We start from the raw sequence: 18518 nt of genomic DNA on the forward strand, positions 1-18518 counted from the left end.
CCTATACAAAAATTCAAAAACAAATACAATAACAAAAATGCAGGTAGACACAACAGACTCGAAACAAAAACATAGGTTTAGGATTGGACTTATTACTAGATGTGGCATTGATGGCATAGCCTGATATAACAGGTTTATATTAATTACTTTTTATATTTATACATTATATTATATGTATTATATTACGCTATACTATATTATATTATATATATATTTAATAAGACTATTTTATTTTTTAGTTTATTGTTCTATTTAGATATTTTAGGTAAATACATTTATATGATTTATATGGGTTCATAAAATATTTTATGTACCTATTGGGTTTTATTTGTTTTTGTCTAATAGAAGTAATTAATAATTAATATTTAAACTTTAGCGGTGCAAATCTAATCGAAATGGGGTGTATTGCTTTATTTATATCTACATATATTTAATCACTTATTTGTATGTATTAACTGTGTGTGCTTTTAGTAGCTTTTTGAACCGGGCATAACTTTGTTCTCCTTTTATAACCGATGGTAACTTATTATAAATTGAAACACCCTCAAACTCCAGATTTCTTTTTCCATAGTTAGTTCTAGGAGGGCGCGTCACCAAGTAACTAGCGCGTCTTAAGTTAATCTTTCGTGTCTGTTGTTTTGTTACAAATGTTATATTGGAATTAATTTCCTTATTTAATATTTTACGTATTAGAATACAAGTGTAGTATATGTACGTTTGTTTTATGTTCATTATTTTTGTTTCTTCGTATATCTTTTTAGTTGGTGTCCGTAATTTATAGTTAAATAAATTTTTTATTAATTTATTCTGAACTCTTTGAATTGAATCTAGATAAGACTTCACTGCAGTACCCCACACCTCAATGAGGTAGTCGATATGAGGCTTTACCAAAGAATTATAGATAAGATATCGCACCTTTCGAGGGAGACAATTTGTTATATTTCGTAGTGCACCTGTGAGTGGGATTAGTTTAAGTTTGATTTTTTCTAAGTGTGGCTTCCAGGTTAGGTTACTGTCCAAAGTTAGTCCGAGATATTTTTCTTTGGTTTTTCGTTCAAGTAGTTTTTCGTCTATTTTTAGTTCGAAATTATTATTTATTTTTTTATTTTTTGCTGCAAAGATAACATAATTCGTTTTTGTAATATTAATAGTTAAAAGATTTGACTGAAACCACTCATGTAAGCGATTGAGATCATTTTGAGCGTCGGCTACTAGAACTTCGACCGAGTTTCCAAAGTAAAAGAGACTTGTATCGTCTGCATAAAGGGAGATGTCTCCTTTGAGACCCAACTCAAAGATACTGTTAATATAAGTAAGGAACAGGAGGGGGCCTAATATTGATCCTTGGGGAACGCCATAATTCAGGGCACAGGGATTGCTTTCATATTCACCTATTTTTACTATTTGTGTACGGTTCTCCATATATGATTTAAAAATTTCAAGTGCTTTGCCTGTAACACCGGTGAGTTCAAGTTTTTGTAATAATTTTTCATGACTGATGGTGTCAAACGCTTTTTTTAGATCGATAAATATACCTAAGGCAAGTTGTTTTTGATCAATTTTATTTTTAATCTTGGTTACGAGGTCAATTGTAGCAGCGAGGGTATTTGATTGGGCTCTAAATCCATATTGTTTTTGGTAAAAGAAATCTTTTGAATTAAGGAATGACTCTAAGCGCTTATAAAGAATCTTCTCAAAGACCTTAGAAAGCACTGGGAGAACTGATATAGGGCGGTAATTGCACGGGTCAAATTTACTTCCGGCCTTATGAATTGGTACAATTTTTGCAACTTTTAACTCGTTGGGAAAAGTACCTCGTGCCAAATGATAGTTAATGCAGACTGTTAGTTCTGTGGCAATTATGTCTTTTACGCATTTAATTGATTTTGTACTAATACCATCAATGCCAGATGCAGTATTACAGTCAAAATTTTTAATTATGGTAATAACTTCCTTCGTAGTTACTGGTTTTAGAAATCGCAATTCTGTTCTATCAGTTAGCCTACATTCTTCTAAAATTTGAATAACTTTTGATTTTTGAGAAATCATATTTGCTAGGGTTGAGCCAATGGTCGAAAAATATGAGTTAAAACTTTCACATATTTCTTTTTTGTCAGTAATAGTGCCAGCTTCCGTTTCAAGTCTGTCCGGTCCAGTTCTGCTATGCAGTTTATTTTTAGATAATTCATTTATGAGTTGCCACATTTTTCTTGGTTTACTAGAGTTTTCTTCAAACCTTTTACAATAATATTCACTTTTCGATTTTCTTATATTGTGTGATACTCTAGCTTTTATATGTTCATATTCGGCTTTTAAATTCGTGTCCATCGCAGTTGTTTTATATTTTTGCCATAATATATTCTTTCTATTTATCTCTTCTAATAGATCTTTTTTAATCCAGTCTTGCCGCGGCGGATTCAAAAATTTAACTTTTGTAATTCTGCACTTACTTAAACAGGATTGCAATTTCCTTGCCAGTTCATTATATTCTACGTTTTCATGATTTTTAGGATATTGATCCAGGAGTCGGTATAGTTTACTGAGGTCAACTGCGTTGTATTGCTGTTTAATGATAGTTGGTGGTTGGTATTGCTTTATCTCTAAAAGTATTTGTTTGTGGTCGGACATTGAAGATTCAGCCGTGACAATATGAAAATTATTTTCACTTAAATTACAAGAAACATGGTCTAACATTGTTTTGGTTGAGTTTGTTTCGCGGGTACAATGTTTTGGGCTTATTTTGTTAAGGATTTTGTAGTTATTCTCTTTTAGAGTGTTCTTATATTTGCGAGTCGCTGAGTCCGGATTGAGTAGGTCCAAGTTGTAATCGCCAAAGACTATTGTTCGTTTTAATTTGTGTAATTGTTGTGAGTATATCTCAAGGAAGTTATCTACATTCATTTTATTGGGCTTGTAAATGGCACCAATATTTAGAGAAAATTTTTTTACATATACCCAGAGATAATGAGTGTCATCCACGCATTTTTCTTCAACGAGGTGATGTTTTAAGTTGTTGTGCACAAATATTGACACTCCACCTCCCCTTTTATTTTGTCTGTAGTTATAGTAATGGGTATATGAGGGTATCTGGAGCATTCTTGCCTCATCTTCACTCTTAATCCAGGTTTCCGTTAGTATAATAATATGTATGGTTACTTTCAGAGAAGCGATAATACACCTAAGCTCATCGAATTTTCCAGGTTTGACAATACTCCGAGAGTTGGCATAAAAAAAATTTCAGGGATTTTTTTGTAAAAATAACATCTGTGTAATTGTTAGTTATCTGGTAAGTTATATTCTCTTGACTCGACGTCAGTTTTTTGAAGTTTCCTTTATTGTAGTTTCCTGACATGAAACTATTTTAGGTATGCCCTTGATATATTTGATATTAAGACCACTTTCTCCATTTGAAGTACGTTGCTGCAGCTCTTCTTTTAAATTCTGAAGGTAGTTCCGTTGATAGGGAGTTTGATCCGAAAATATTTTGATGTGTTCTTTGTCAATTTTATTTCTATTACGTAGTATGTCTTTTGCTATGTCTTCAGATGGGAAACACACTTTTATTGCACGATTTTTCTTCGATTTATACTTCCCGAGACGAAATATTTTAGTAGGTTGTGGGTAACTATTATGTATTAGTTCAGTAATTCGCAGTATTTCTGCCTTATCGTGATCTTGTCGGCTGGTTGCAGTATCATTTCGGGATTCAGGAATTCCAGCAACTATAATATTTTTGGCTCGGCGTTTTCGTTCTTCGATTTCGGTGAAGATTTCATCATGTGTAGTTGTTTGGATAGAAGATAAAGGAGGCATATTTTTTAAGTTATTAACATCGGCTTCAAGAAGCTCCATTTTCTTTTCTGTATTTTCGGCAGTAACAGATAATTTTGAGAGTTGGTCTTTTAATTTTTTATTTTCCAAGATAATATTTTGCATTGTGCTGCTAATATTACTAACCTCAGCCTTTATCGCATCAACGTTTACCGAGAGCTTATTTATGCTTTCGGTTTGTTCGTTTTTTGAGGATTTTAATAAGTCAAGCATTACAGACATCTGCTTTTTTATTTCAGCAATGTCAGACTTTGTCGCTTCGTTATCATCGGGTAATTTTCGTTTATTACGAAGAGTGATATGTGGTGTTTCTTTATGGGTCTCAGACAAATTCGGATAGGATCCGCTACGTCCCGCACACATGCCACTTCCAGGTGGTGAGCGTAGTAAGCTCATTGTAGATCTTTGTACACAAACTACTCACGTGGGAGTTGCGTGTGCGCCGCCGTCAGGTGCGTACGGTGCGGTTGATCTTCCGTCCTTCTTCCTCAGGGGGGCGAACAGCTGCTACCGGTTTAAGGTCGCAAACAGTAACGATGTATGTCACTCGCGCCCGATTTTGCAAGAAGTTGTCGTAATTAGTCGCCGTAAGGTTTGTAATTGGTTAGAGAAGCTTTTAAATTTATTTAAATGAGTAGAAAACACGTCTGCTCTGTGCGCTCGCAGCTATCAATAATATAAATATGTAATGTATCTGAATAAAGGCTATTATTATTATTATTATTATTATATAAATATGTATACATTTTCATAAATAGGACTACACAAAACAACAACATATTAGTTACTTTGGCCAATGCATCCATCAATTAAACTTTACGGTTTATTATCAAAAAGCACATTCAAGTATTGACTAGCTGTTTTGGCAAGCTCACATGGTGTGAACTTATTAATAAAAAATCTAAACCAAGCTATAACTTCTTTAAAATATTTGAAAGAAAAGTTATGAAGAAATTACTATCCTAGAAAGGGTGAGAGAGACTCTTTAAATTATCTCATAATATTACGCAAATTCCAAAACATAATTATTAATACTGCACCAACTCATACATGGCAATCACCATCCGTCCCGTTTCTTTATGAAACACCAAATTTAAGGCAATATTCCGGATTTATTTTCACATTAGTTCTCGTAAACCACAAATAAAATATTTAAATTGGTACTGGTAAATGTTTATTACCGAGCTGGACATTGTTTATAACAACAAAAGCTAAACAAACTGATGTTTGCCTAACATATACCGCAAACTAATCGTGGCCTAGATAGTCCTTCCGTTTTGAGCTTGGTTTTTGAATCTCACATATCTATATATACCTAGATGTAAAAGACAAAACAATTGGAACGAGTCGTCGATTTGTTTAGGTACTAAAGCATATATGGTAAATAAGATTAGGGATTTAATCTAATTAAATTAGTTAGTTAGATAGGTAAGATCGTAATGTCCCATGATGTCTTACACTCGAACCTAATAACTAATCCACAATCGCAGATTGAAAACAGTCTGAGGACAGACCGGGACAGTCGATCAAATAACAAAACCCTACGAAGACAATTCATTTTTTGCGACGGATAAAAGGAAATCTCGTCGCTCTTTAAACTCAGATTTGATAATCAATATAAACCAAATAAAGTAAATAAAACGGTACAAATAATATTAAAATATACATGTCTATGTTTAAAACATATCAAATAGCATTTTAATTATTTTAAAAACTGGTGTAAGTTAAAATCTTCAGATAGGATATAGGCACAAATGAACTGTCATTTTCATACAAAGGTCTATTCACATACACGGATCCGACCTACCATGGATAGCTTGGATTGACAGATGGCTATCACAATCCGTCGATTGCTTATTGGCACACTTTTATCAATATTTGGTTAAAGATCTCTATCTTAGATTATCAAAAATTTATTCAGATAGGTTATTGTGTTTGGGCGTTAGTCAAGACATATTTATTAAAAAAATATAACATTACAGCAGTGTTGCCCCAGTGGTTTTAGCGTGCGACTCTCGTCCCTGAGGTTGTACGCTCGATTCTCGGCTGGATAATGAACTTTCTGTCTATAAACACATTTAACGCTAGTACGATGAAGAAAACCGGCATATCTTACATAAAACTTTTCGTTCTCACAGAAAACAAATGAATCACGAAACAGTTACAAATATCTCGTCCCCAAACCGCTTTTGTCTTAATATCGAGCTATACGTTTGGAAATTGTTTAAAACTGTGGCATGAAAAATACATATAAAGCGACTGAGACGATAGCCTATTCTCCAAGGCGTCTCAGACAGAAACACTGTCATTATACACTCGTAAAGCAAGTTTTTACAGCACAGATTAGTGTTGACGCGAATGAGTTTATAACGAAGATTACACCTAGCCTTGCCAACCTAATGATGTATAGAGTAATGACCATTATACGCTTATACGCTCATTAAACATAGGCTCGAGAACTGCGACCGTACTCTGAAATATTCAATCGCAATTGATACCTGTAACGAGGTTAATAAATGGCAGAATTAATCGTCAACCTTGAGTTGTAACACAGAATTCAATAAAACTATTAGTCGGAGACTTAGTCTATTTTTATTAGACCCATTATCATTCCAATTTTCCAAGTATAAAATTAAGATTGATAAAGCGATTTTATACGCTTAATGGAATATTATTCCAAAAAATTTTTAGTTAAATGTCTATAATGTGAAAAAAAGTTTCACTTTTGCCGTGCTTTCATAAAACCTTGTGTGGTTTAATTTTTTAATATAGCTTTTTTAAAAGTTTTAACTAAAAATATTTTATGATGTTTTGGTAAACCTTTTGCTATCCATTAATCTTTTCTAAGTACATTTTCAAATCGCAATATATTACCCTCATATGCTTCACAAAGAATCGAGAAAACTATTAAGCAGCGAGAGTAAGTGGGGAATGGGACCTTATTGACGCTGTACTGTGCGCTTCGAACACACAGCAAAATTGGTTAGGGTTCCGGCTGCGGTGATAATTGTTTGGACGTATTTCATATTCTCTACCAGCAATTATGCGCTTTCCGTTTCATTATGATTAAACCAAATAATTTGCTAATAAAATAAAAGTAATGAAAATAGCCTTCATTCGAGTACTACACTACACTATGTCCATGTCCATATGTTTTAGACTAGTACATGGACTCCGATGGAGTGAAGGCAAATTCGTCCACTTGTCTTGAAGATTCGTTTCGAGTTTGAGAGTGGCAGAGAGTGGAGTGAGCGCGGTTTAGTTAAACGGCTAGGCTGTTAATTCAACGGCTAATTAAGCAAGTTGGCTGCGACATGTATATCGCGTTTTAATAGTCAAGTAACCAAACATCAATACATTTTGGTTATACGATGTTAAGAGATAATAATATTTCATTATCATACACATTTTGAATGGTGTTGAATTTTTTGACTAATTTAGGGTACAGGTGTTTTATTTTAACGTTATTTCGGCTTGTGACGTGAGCTTTTATGACTTAAGTGTGAAGTTTTTAAAAGTTCAGTTCACTTTTTTAAGGGTGTTTTACGCAAAATGATCAGTGTTGGCCTAGTGGCGCCTGCGTGCGACTCTTATACCAAAAGTTCTATCCCCTGTTTTGCACCAATGGAAAGTCCATTCAACATTCGCTCGAATCGTGACGACGGCGTGTGTCAGAAACTGGAAGCTGATCACCTACTTTTTTCTTTTTTTGTATATAGAATAGGGGGCAAACGGGCAGGAGGTTCACCTGATGTTAAGCGATAACGCCGCCCATGGACACTATTAAATTAACAAATGATCATGTAACAGATACAGAAATCTGTGGCCTAGATGTGAAAAGGATGCAACACCACTGATTGATTTTAAATGTAACCAACGACTTTAAATTAATAATTAATTCTCTCAAAACGTATCAAAGATTAATACCAATGTCTTGTGTAAATGCTTAGTGTAATAGAATAAAAGATATGCCTAAAAAATATCTCCCGCACGTACACGAAGGATAAGTACCCATTTCTATGTAGTAATTTAGCTTTGTTTGTCTTGGTTATGTAGTACAACAAATTTTCGCAGTGTTAGTATGGAGGGACCTTACTATAGGTGCGATATATGTATAAAGTGAAACAGATAGAGAAAATGCTTGAGTCAAATCGCGCGTAGGTACAAAATTACTCAGAGAAGCGCCATTCACGCGTGTCTTTTGCATCCTAAATATTATTCCATGTGAGACAGATATATAGCGGCTGAATTCATATGAATTTATAATTAATTATAAAAAGGTTTAGGTTTGTTGTTTTGTTTTCTTATTTTTATCAAATTATGTTTATTGTTCAATTTTTATATTAAGTTTTCTATTGTGTTAGTATTAACTGTAAACATATTTTATACATATAAACATAATACGATACCCAAGTTCGATGCAGCGACGTAAGTACGGTTCTTGAAATAAAAAAATAAAGTCAAACTAATATATTTTTTTAAAACATGGCTCGTGAATCGGCCTATACTGTAGCAAGTTATTTATTTATATGAGTATTTCTTTAGCTAGTATTAATACAATATCTAAGCAATAATAATAAACACAAAAGCCAAAAACGGCCACATCCACACAAACATAAAACACAGTTAACAAACTTAACAAAATACATAGGTATTAATAATAATTATAAAAAGGATAATAAATAGGATTAAGGATAATTAAAAAGCGTCGATAATACGTATATAAAAGTGGAATATTAATTTTTATACGCACAATTATATGATGCTATAAGCTTTCTACGTTTTGTTTTTAAAACGTATATGCATATTTGGATTATTTTATGACAGTTCTGTACCCACGCAACGCCATCTTCTAGACATGAACACTATTATATTAAAAAATTTCAACACAAGAGTAATGCAAGTGATATTTTAAGCACACAATTTTTTGAAAGCAAATTATGGAAAAAAAACAGAAATATTTAATTACTTTTAATAACTAACTTTAAAACTCTTTGCAATAACAAAGAAACAACAATAAAGATAATTAATAGTATATTAACAAATAACATACAAATCTATACTTTATTGGCATACGCATGACGCAGCCAGTTTGTATAAAGTAAGATATAATTAATAAAAAAACTAATATTTCACATGATAAATACACGAAATTGTAAAGATACAATTCAACAATTCTAAGGCTAAAGCGAACAGCCTGAACTCTGAAGCGATAAAATTTATCTCTCAAACAATAACAGATAGTTTGTACTAGTGAAATTGGTTTATCTTAATTGAATATGAACTTGTGGAATTGGGATAATTAATGGAATCGATTTATACGTGGGTTAGTTTAATTAATGTAATCATTTTAATACCTTTCGAACTGATGTTTAGTTTGAACCTATTCTATTGTCTGTTAAAACATAATATTAAATGAAATCGTATATTTGTATTTATAGTGGTACAATTAGATACATTAATTATAAAAATCCGCAGCATCCGCCATATATAAATCGGCATGCAAATGACATTAATTTTATTATGTCACATAATGGAAGAACACAATGTAATAATAGGAAAGTTAAGTTAATTAGAATTGGTGTCAAACCTATGATCTAGATACTCGTCCACGATATAAAAGCACCTCGCCTTTAAAAACCTAATCACCCTCATCTTGAAAACATTACATGGCAGCCATCTATAACTTCTAGGAAGGTGATGGTGGTCGAATATTCTTATAGCCATGGCGTAACAATTTTTGGAATATAGCGTGGTGCAACATGCAGGCACCCGCAGCCGTATTGGATCCCTCGGTATATACAAGCAAGTTTCTTTATATTATGTTATAAATAATTTTGGATGCTGTTTTACAGTCATAACTACTTCAAAGATATACAAACTTGGCACAGTCAGAATACCGAGTTCTAGAGTAATAAAAACTTTACCGAATTTCTCCAATCATTTGTATTCTCAAATGAGAATATTTTTATTCAAAACAATTACCTGCCTGTACCACTTTGATGGCTGGAGTTTTCCATTGTTAGCGTCACGATATTCCCTTTTGCTAGTAGTGAGTTAAAACCACTATTGGTCTCTCCTGAGTGGACATGTCTGCGCGATTTGAACAAAAGTAAAATTTTAATATTTATAAGGAAATATACAAAAAATGTAATTTAGTGGTTTGTGTGTATGTCTCAACACGGTGAATCTTATTTAATTAACGAGTGTATCTTTAAATATATGCTTGAATAGTTTTTGCTTGTAGAATTGCGGGATAACCATCCCCCGGGAACTGTATATATACTTATATAAAATAATTTATTATTTTATAATAACATAGTTATTTATACAGTGTTGGCCTAGTGGCTTCAGCGAGCGACTGACATCCCTGAGGTCGTAGGTTCGAACCCCGGCTGGAACCAATAGACTATCTTTATATGTGTGCATTTAACTTCAGCTCGAACGGTGAAGGAAAACATCGTGAGGAAACCGGCTTAGACCCAAAAAGTCGACGGCGTGTGTCAGCCACTGGAGGCTGATCACGTACTGATCTGAAGCCCAAACCAAAAGAGTTTGTTGCGTCACTGATTTATTTTAGTATTTTTTATCGTGAATTTCATAGACATACATATTTTGCTTTTATTTTTTATTAAAATAATTGAATTGATATTTTTTGTGTGTTTTGTGAATTTATGAAACGCAAAGTACATAAACGTAAAAATGTGTTTGTAGAAAACTTACCGTTGGAGTTAAACTATTTAAGGTGCTCTTCTGAATTAAAAGCTTAGTTTCAAGAGCTTTTCTTAGAAATGCAGCATATATTTCCTTTCAATACGATTGCGACTTGAGATGGGTGGAATATCCGTAGCTAAAACTCATTATCTGTTAAATCTTTATTTTTTATCTTTTTATGTATGAGTAATCCTTTGTTTGGGTAGTTACCCATTCATCGATATATCAGATACATTTCTGTATTTTACTAACGATTTTAACAACACTTATCGATTCGCCAGTATGTGAACGTCTTACGCCACAATAGTGTTTTTATCGAAACACTAATTAAGGCGTGTCTGTGAATTCCAATTTCAAATATTGAATATTTATGAAGGCACTTTATGTTAGCTAGTGTTCACGCGAATCTGTCACGTTTTACAGGTTTATATCTAACAGTATATAGATTTTACTAATTATATAAAGTTGGTAGCAAGGCCAAGTCTTATTTTCGGGCAATAATTTTCAATTTTTTTGCATGTGATTTCACATGTCATTCTAACATTCTACTTGCTATCTTAAATCATCCCATTGTATTATAAAGTATTTATATACTTTAAGACTTTTTGTTTTTGAACAAATCTCGCAACTGGCGGCGATAACAAGAGGCCATGTCCTATTTATTTATTGAATTTTACCAAATAGTACTAAATAAACAGTATAATTAATAAACTATTTTATCTAAAATGAGAGTTATGTTAAATATAAATGTTACAAAGAATTACAAAATACAATTAAAATATAATCAAGTTAAAATAAAAATACCATAAAACATGATGTAGTTTTTATAGGCAAGTTACATCAGTGGTTAATTAGACCGCTGCTAGAGTTATAAATCGTTAACGGTTATAATTGATAAGCATTTAAATTAACTCATAGCTCGGAAGCTCGACAGGTGATTACAAAGTTGACACTCTCTTCTTAATTTTGTTTTAACTAATTAGACATTAAATTCTTGAATTTACGAATTCAATACTTCATGTACTTAAATTTAAGGTACGTACAAACAAACAAAAATCATTTATTCATATAGGTAACATAATGTACACTTATGAACGTCAAAAAATGAAATATTCATTAAATGATTCTAATTTTACATTTACTGCCATTTCTCAAATCAAGGGAGTAGAACGGAAGAGAAGAACTGGCAATTCTAACTATAGAATTATAGCCTAAAGTAATCATGGGGGGTAAGAATATATTATAATGATAGGCAAAACGATTCTTTGCTCCGTATGGTTGTAATTTATCAACAGCGTCTTGAGCGTATTACGCGTTGACATGCGATTTATATGTCATAATGATTGGACAAACGGGCGTATCTTGTATTTAATCGCGTTAGTTAACTAGAGGTGCTGTTGCATCTTAATCAAACTGAACGCCCAAATATATATTTTTTTTATATACTTGACTGTATATACAAAATTTATATATTTACAAAAAGGTTCACACAATTAACGGCGGATCCAGGGTGGGGCGTCATGGGGTTCGTGATTTGATTGTTACTTAGGTGGACCACTAATTGAACGTAATGATTTTATTTCAATATATACAGATTTTATGTAACTACATACAGATAATAATAATAATAATATAATATAATAACTTTGATACTTTAACGTGCCTATGGGCGGTGGTATATCTCTTAACATCAGGTAAACCTCATTTAACATAATAAATAAAAATACAAACAGCTTTTCATAAGTGAAAAGTTTTTGTAACTCGTCTTACACCAGGGAGTCTCTAAGCAAGCTTAAAAGGAACTTAAGCAGATCAATGTGGCAACTATTGAGATCTTAAAACATAAGTTTTCAAAGGAAACAGTACTTTCCGTATACTTAAAGCCTGCAAGTTATTAGGGGGTTATAATACAGGCCTTTGTACTTTTGTACAGATAATTTCGGCAATTCGATAATTTCAGATTTGACAACTCGAATGTGTCGACTTTGCATACAAAAAAAACAAACAAAATATCTTTATTCATCTAGGTGAACAAGTACACTTATGAACGTCAAAAATATTAAATAAATTGTTAATTTACATTTACTACGTTCACAAGTCAAGGGCGTAGAGCGGGCAAGAAGAACTCGCAAGAAACTTTCGGCTACGGATTGAAAAGCAATCGCCAAGTTTTTTATACAAATTGTTTGAACTGGAGCAAATCAATCCTAAGGATTAGGATCATTTAAGTATTCGTGACATTATAAAAAGCTTTATTAATTAATTTACTTTTAACGACGGCTTTGAATTTATTTAGTGATAATTCTCTAATTTCGCTTGGGAGTTTGTTGTAAAAACGAATACAATTTCCATATAAGGACTGGTTTATCTTCTGGAGCCTGGTTGGTCGTGCACTCAAATTAGTTCTATTACGCGAATTATACTGGTGAAAGTCACCATTTATTTTAAAATCGTTTAAATTTTTTGTAAGTACATACAACAAGGCTTCAAGAATATATTGAGCTAATAGTGTCATAATATTTAGTTTCTTATGTTTAGATTTTGTATACACAGGTATTCCATTAGAACGTTAAATTGTCCTCTTTAATTACAAGTAGCTGGATGGCCGAGCTTCGCTAGGTATTTTTATTTTTTTATAAATTGTGTTTTTGGAAATTATATATAAGTACGAATTACATACTAATAAAATGATGAAATATGAACAATATAGATTATATATGCTGGAATAGCTTTAGTGTTGTTGTGTCGTTAAAGCTATTTAAAAAAAATTGTATTATTATTCGCCGATAGATGTCAGGAAGATTCATTTTTCAGTTTAAATTGGGACTACTCAAACACCACCTTTTTGTTATTTTCTATCATTTATTCCTAGCTAGATCGATTAATCGCCGAAACCCCCCGTATACTAAATTTCATGAAAATCGTTGGAGCCGATCCCGAGATTCCAATTATATATATATATATATATAAGAATTGCTCGTTTAAAGATATATTACAATTACATCCACCGAGCACTATTTATGTTTTCTATACAAAACATTTGTATGATAGATTTGTTTAAACGTGTCCGTGCTCCGGCTTCAAAAAGTTAATTGCCGCTTGTGTATTTTGAATTTGTTGTAAGAATAATAGCCTTCCGAACTGTTTTTGTAATAAAGCTTGTGACGTTATCTTGATGTTTGTAGTTTAATATTACATTATTGGGGTAATTAACGACTGTTAAAAATAAGTATGGTTTGGGTAAACAGTCATTATGACTTGGTCTTGTGGTTCTGGCCAATCTCAACGTGCACTAAGAGACTTTTCTTTTGATATTCGCAATAAAAATGTACACGCGTCGTAAAGTAAATGAAAATATCGCAATGAAATATGAATTTACCCAAATATTATCTGCGTTTAACAGGCAAGACCAATCTATCTCGGTCGCACTCTACATTTCTGAAGGCTGTGCTAGTGTCTTCGGCAAGTCTCTGAGCCTGCAGTGTTTGTAAGACCCGTAAATGCTTTTACTTGATTGATCGAGCGAGTAGAAATCGGCCTCGAGGTCTGGTGCCCTCCATTCTACCACTCACGATGAATTCTTTTGCTAGGCTTTCTGGATACCAAGGCAAGAGTTATGGTATAATATTGGTTTATTTTTTTTGTTATTAATAATGTGGCTTTACTTTATTATTAATATTGTCTCTGTCTACAATAAAAAAATCTTTGTAACTTAAAAATACTGTCCAAGTATGTAGGTTTGTCCTTAATTACTTAATCAGGTCTGTATTAAAGACTCAACTAGGTAGTAAGGTAATATTTCTAAAATAACTTCTAAGAACTATCACTATAAAGCAAGTGCGAGTATTTAAATAACTGCTACTAAGTATTATATATCTGTGTAGTACTAGTATAAATCTGTGTGTATTTCAAGGGTTGTGCGGCTCCTGTCTCAAGAAGATGCTTTAAATCAAAAAGGATATTATTTTCACTTGCGTACAACGAAATAATAAATGCTATGCTTACAATGTTGAAGAGTGCCTGCGTCTGGCTATACTCTCGTAGTTACTCCAACGATTTAGATAATCGCCACGCTTATAAAACTAAGAACAGAGTCAGCAAAATGTCCTGGTACAATAGTTTTTGTCACAGTCAAGTAGATAATTCTGCCTCAAAATATAACCTTCATCGGAACTCGAGGTGTTTTGCGTTATACGCCAAAGTTAACGAAATAAAACATCAATTTATTTTTTATACGCAAAAATGCGAGGCTTATATAGCAGTATTATAATTATTGTAATTATAGTATAAAAACTTTATACTTCTTTAGAAACATAAGCCATAATGACGATTGATATTTTATTTATAATTGAAAACCACAATGATATCAAATAACGCGCCTTGGCAAATGCCTCTCGCTATATGCAATTAATAACTATCATTACTAAGAAGCTTCTATGAATCATTGTTATAAGGAAATCGGTGCTAGTGAAATATTTTCTATGACAAATTGTTTGTAATATTAATTTATTTATTAACACTTCGTAACATTACAATATAAAAATGGAACATAATTAAATGGATAGAAGGGCCACTGGCGGCCTTATCGCTTTCGAGCGATTTCGTCCAGGCAACCACTTTTACCACCACCACACACACAATTAAGGCTTACAATAATACAATTTTAAGAACATAATAATGTTAACACGAATTTATTTAAATATATACGTTTCGAGTGATTTACATTCATTCGTCGAGGTACTGTCTAATCAAATTGACAGATTTGAAATTAATTTAAAATTCATTTGTGTCATTTCCGGATCTCAGATACTCTAAAGTTAGGTAGGTTATACAGGATTAATTAAATTGTATATCCAAAAATAAACACATCCTAATTCTTTTAGGATTGTGTAATTGGTAAATAAAATAAGTAATAACTGGTGTCTTAAAAGAAAGTTTACGTTCAGTTTAAGTTATGAGAAAATATTAGACTTCCTTTGTTATAGCCAGGAAAGTTCTGAACTTCAAAACTGGTTGCAGCAGTACGGAGCAACGTCACACACGTCCAATACGTCTCTGCCACGCATACGTGAAATTTTCTCAGGCAAATTTATCTCCAGGAGAGGTGACATTAATTGGCCTCCACTGAGTCCTGACTTAACCCCTATGGTTTTTACTTATGGGTTATCTTAAATCTAAAGTATACGCCAATAAGCCGAATTGTCTTTTGAAAGAAAATATCCGTCACGAATTGGCAGCCATCCTGCCAAGCCGTCATAAGTAATTTTATTAATCGATAAATAAGTATCAAGAACGTGTGCATTTGGAAAGCATTTGGATTTAAAAAAATAAATTTCCAAAAATAAATAAACACTTTTTAAATCAATCAACTGAATATAACTATTCTTTTGAGACACCTTGTATTAAATTTAAATGTAAAATTACAATCATTTAATGTATATTTCTTTTTTGACGTTCATAAGTTCATTATGTTACCTATATGAATAAATGATTTTTGATTTGATTTGATTACATACGAAGTTTACGTACAAATATAGTTACAGAACTTGAGACACCTTTGTAGTTCTTAAAATTAAAATTTAGGTAACTCACGATTGTTTTGCGATAAGATCGAAGTTAAAAACATGCCATACCAAACCATGTATTGTAAATATGTTTAATGTTATCTGATTAACATTTACAAATTGTAATGCCATAAGGCGTACATACGAATGTCATATAACGAACGAAACGTGCATAGTCATTAAGAATAATACTAATAGCCTTTTAATTCCGATCCATTAAATACTATTTCAATGTATTACGTATCTGTGTGTGATTTTTTTGGCAAGGGACTCCTCCAAATCCCGTCATTCCTCTCTGCACTGAGCCACTCTCTGCCATGTATCACCTGCTTTATCTTTAAATTGTCTTTCCTTTTCTATCTTGGGCACCTGTTTAGTTCTTTTTTTTTATTCAACTTATCTGTTCCACTTGCCACGTGCCCCATCCATTTTCAGTTGCGTTTCATAAAGCTGTGTTCTTTATTTGTCTATTCTTTTCTTCTCTTATCATACATACATTCCATACATTCCATTGATCTATGGCACGCCTTTAGCAATGCTGTCTAGTACGCGCCCAAGATTGAGAATCATAATATTATGTTAGTACAGATTGTATATAAGTATTGATGATCTTTCTTTTTTATTACTTAATTATTACGATGCATTGTAATTAGTCAATATCTACGAACTTAAATTGTTTGCAATATTCAGTCAGTCGCTCACTTTTGTTATAAATTGAATTATTAATTAAAAACAATTTTATACTACAACCTTGATAAGGTCTAATGATTTTCGGGTCTAAATCATGTCACATCACGATATTTTCCTAGTGAGTATTAACTGAGTTGGAGTTAACCACTAGAGCAACAGCCATTACTACTTTACAAACCACTTATTAGCTATCGTACTACTACGTTGCTATTTCTTTACCATCTAATCAACCCAATAATGTTTTACTGTAATACAAACAACAAGGTTACGTCGTTTGTATTACAGTAAAGCAATAAGTTTGTATTACAAAAAAGCGGAAGGCTTTTTTAAATCATTGCTTATTATTAAAATTACGTTACTGACACTAAACAGGTAAACGTCAGTAATAATCTTAATATATATATTTCTTGTGTGCGTGTGTATGTGACTGAACTCCTCCTAAACGACTGGACCAATTTTGATGAAATTTTTTGTGTGTGTTCGTGGAGATTCGAGAATGGTTTAGATTCACAATTTTGTCCGCTGGACAATGTTTTTTTAAATTAATTAGTAGTTGTTGATTTTGGAATGTTTTACATTGGATCCGACAGACGGCGCTACCATCGCATTGTCAAATTTTAAATAATATTCGATTGTGTTATTGTAGACCATGTGCTGGATCGTTAGATATTGTCATAACATTTGAATAATAATTTTCATCAAAATGGTCCAGAATGTTTTAGCTTATTAAAAAAAGTTTGAAATTTTCAAATTAAAGACGTATAGACAGGACAACGTCTGTCGGATCCGCTAGTATTTCTGTATAATTCCAATATCAAGTGGAAAATAGCTTTTTGAAGCCTGAGCCCAGACTTAATGTCTTAATGTTAATGTAATACAGTTTTGTATAGAAAACTTAAGAAACGGTAGGTAGTCGTAATTGGAATTAAAGAAATATAAATAGTAATTGTAGAGTTAACAGACAGTATTATACTTCTAATTATTTATTATTTTCGTGTCTTCGTTGATAAGCCCGAAGGTATTATTAGCATTGGTTTCCAATAGCCGGAACGCATCGTCTTTTCATTCTGTATGGTACACGAATTCTTCTCTAACAGTGCATATTCGTGTATTCGCTAGGATCACACAAATTGACGTATACCATTTCATAAAAAGGCCGGCATCGCACTTGCGAGCCTTCGGGAAATGTGCTTCCTTGGGCGGCGGTATCATTAGGTGAGCCTCCCGTTACACAAAAAAATGTGTAGTTCTGTTTATTATTTTGTTTCTATTTTTTATTAAAAAAAATAATATAATATATCACAGTATGGTACTTTAGAAAATCGCTGTGGTATGTAATAATGTAACCATAGCAGTCTTGTTTAGGAGTGCGACAAATGCATATAGATGTATTTTATTTTATTTTAGAGTTTATGTTTGTTAGCGTTAGGCTATTTAATATCTGCTTGGGTAGACTATTTATTAGCCGCGGTAGCAAATATCTCAACGTTCTCTCGCCATATACGTTGTTTGTTTCGATGTACAGAGCCGAACTTGCGTTACTGCCCGAGTCTGTACTTCGTGCTCCACTTGTTTTTTTTATATCATCTCGAAAAAAGTGCTAGATTAGAAGACATTTATTTACTTTTTCTGTTATTGGCAGTATTTTGTGTTTGAAAATTCCTCTTTCTTCATGTTTATATGAGTCGAGCACATTTCTCGAGACAACGATATCGTCCC

At 32.5% G+C, this 18518-nt stretch overlaps 1 protein-coding gene across 2 annotated transcripts in view; it reads left to right on the forward strand.

The window, feature by feature from the left end:
- Window positions 1-18518, forward strand: part of LOC110994357 (hemicentin-1) — a 69398-nt gene that overhangs the window by 33041 nt on the left and 17839 nt on the right. The gene's annotated exons all lie outside the window — the stretch shown is intronic.

Source organism: Pieris rapae, chromosome 1, assembly GCF_905147795.1.
Source record: "Pieris rapae chromosome 1, ilPieRapa1.1, whole genome shotgun sequence".
NCBI classification, from domain to species: domain Eukaryota; kingdom Metazoa; phylum Arthropoda; class Insecta; order Lepidoptera; family Pieridae; genus Pieris; species Pieris rapae.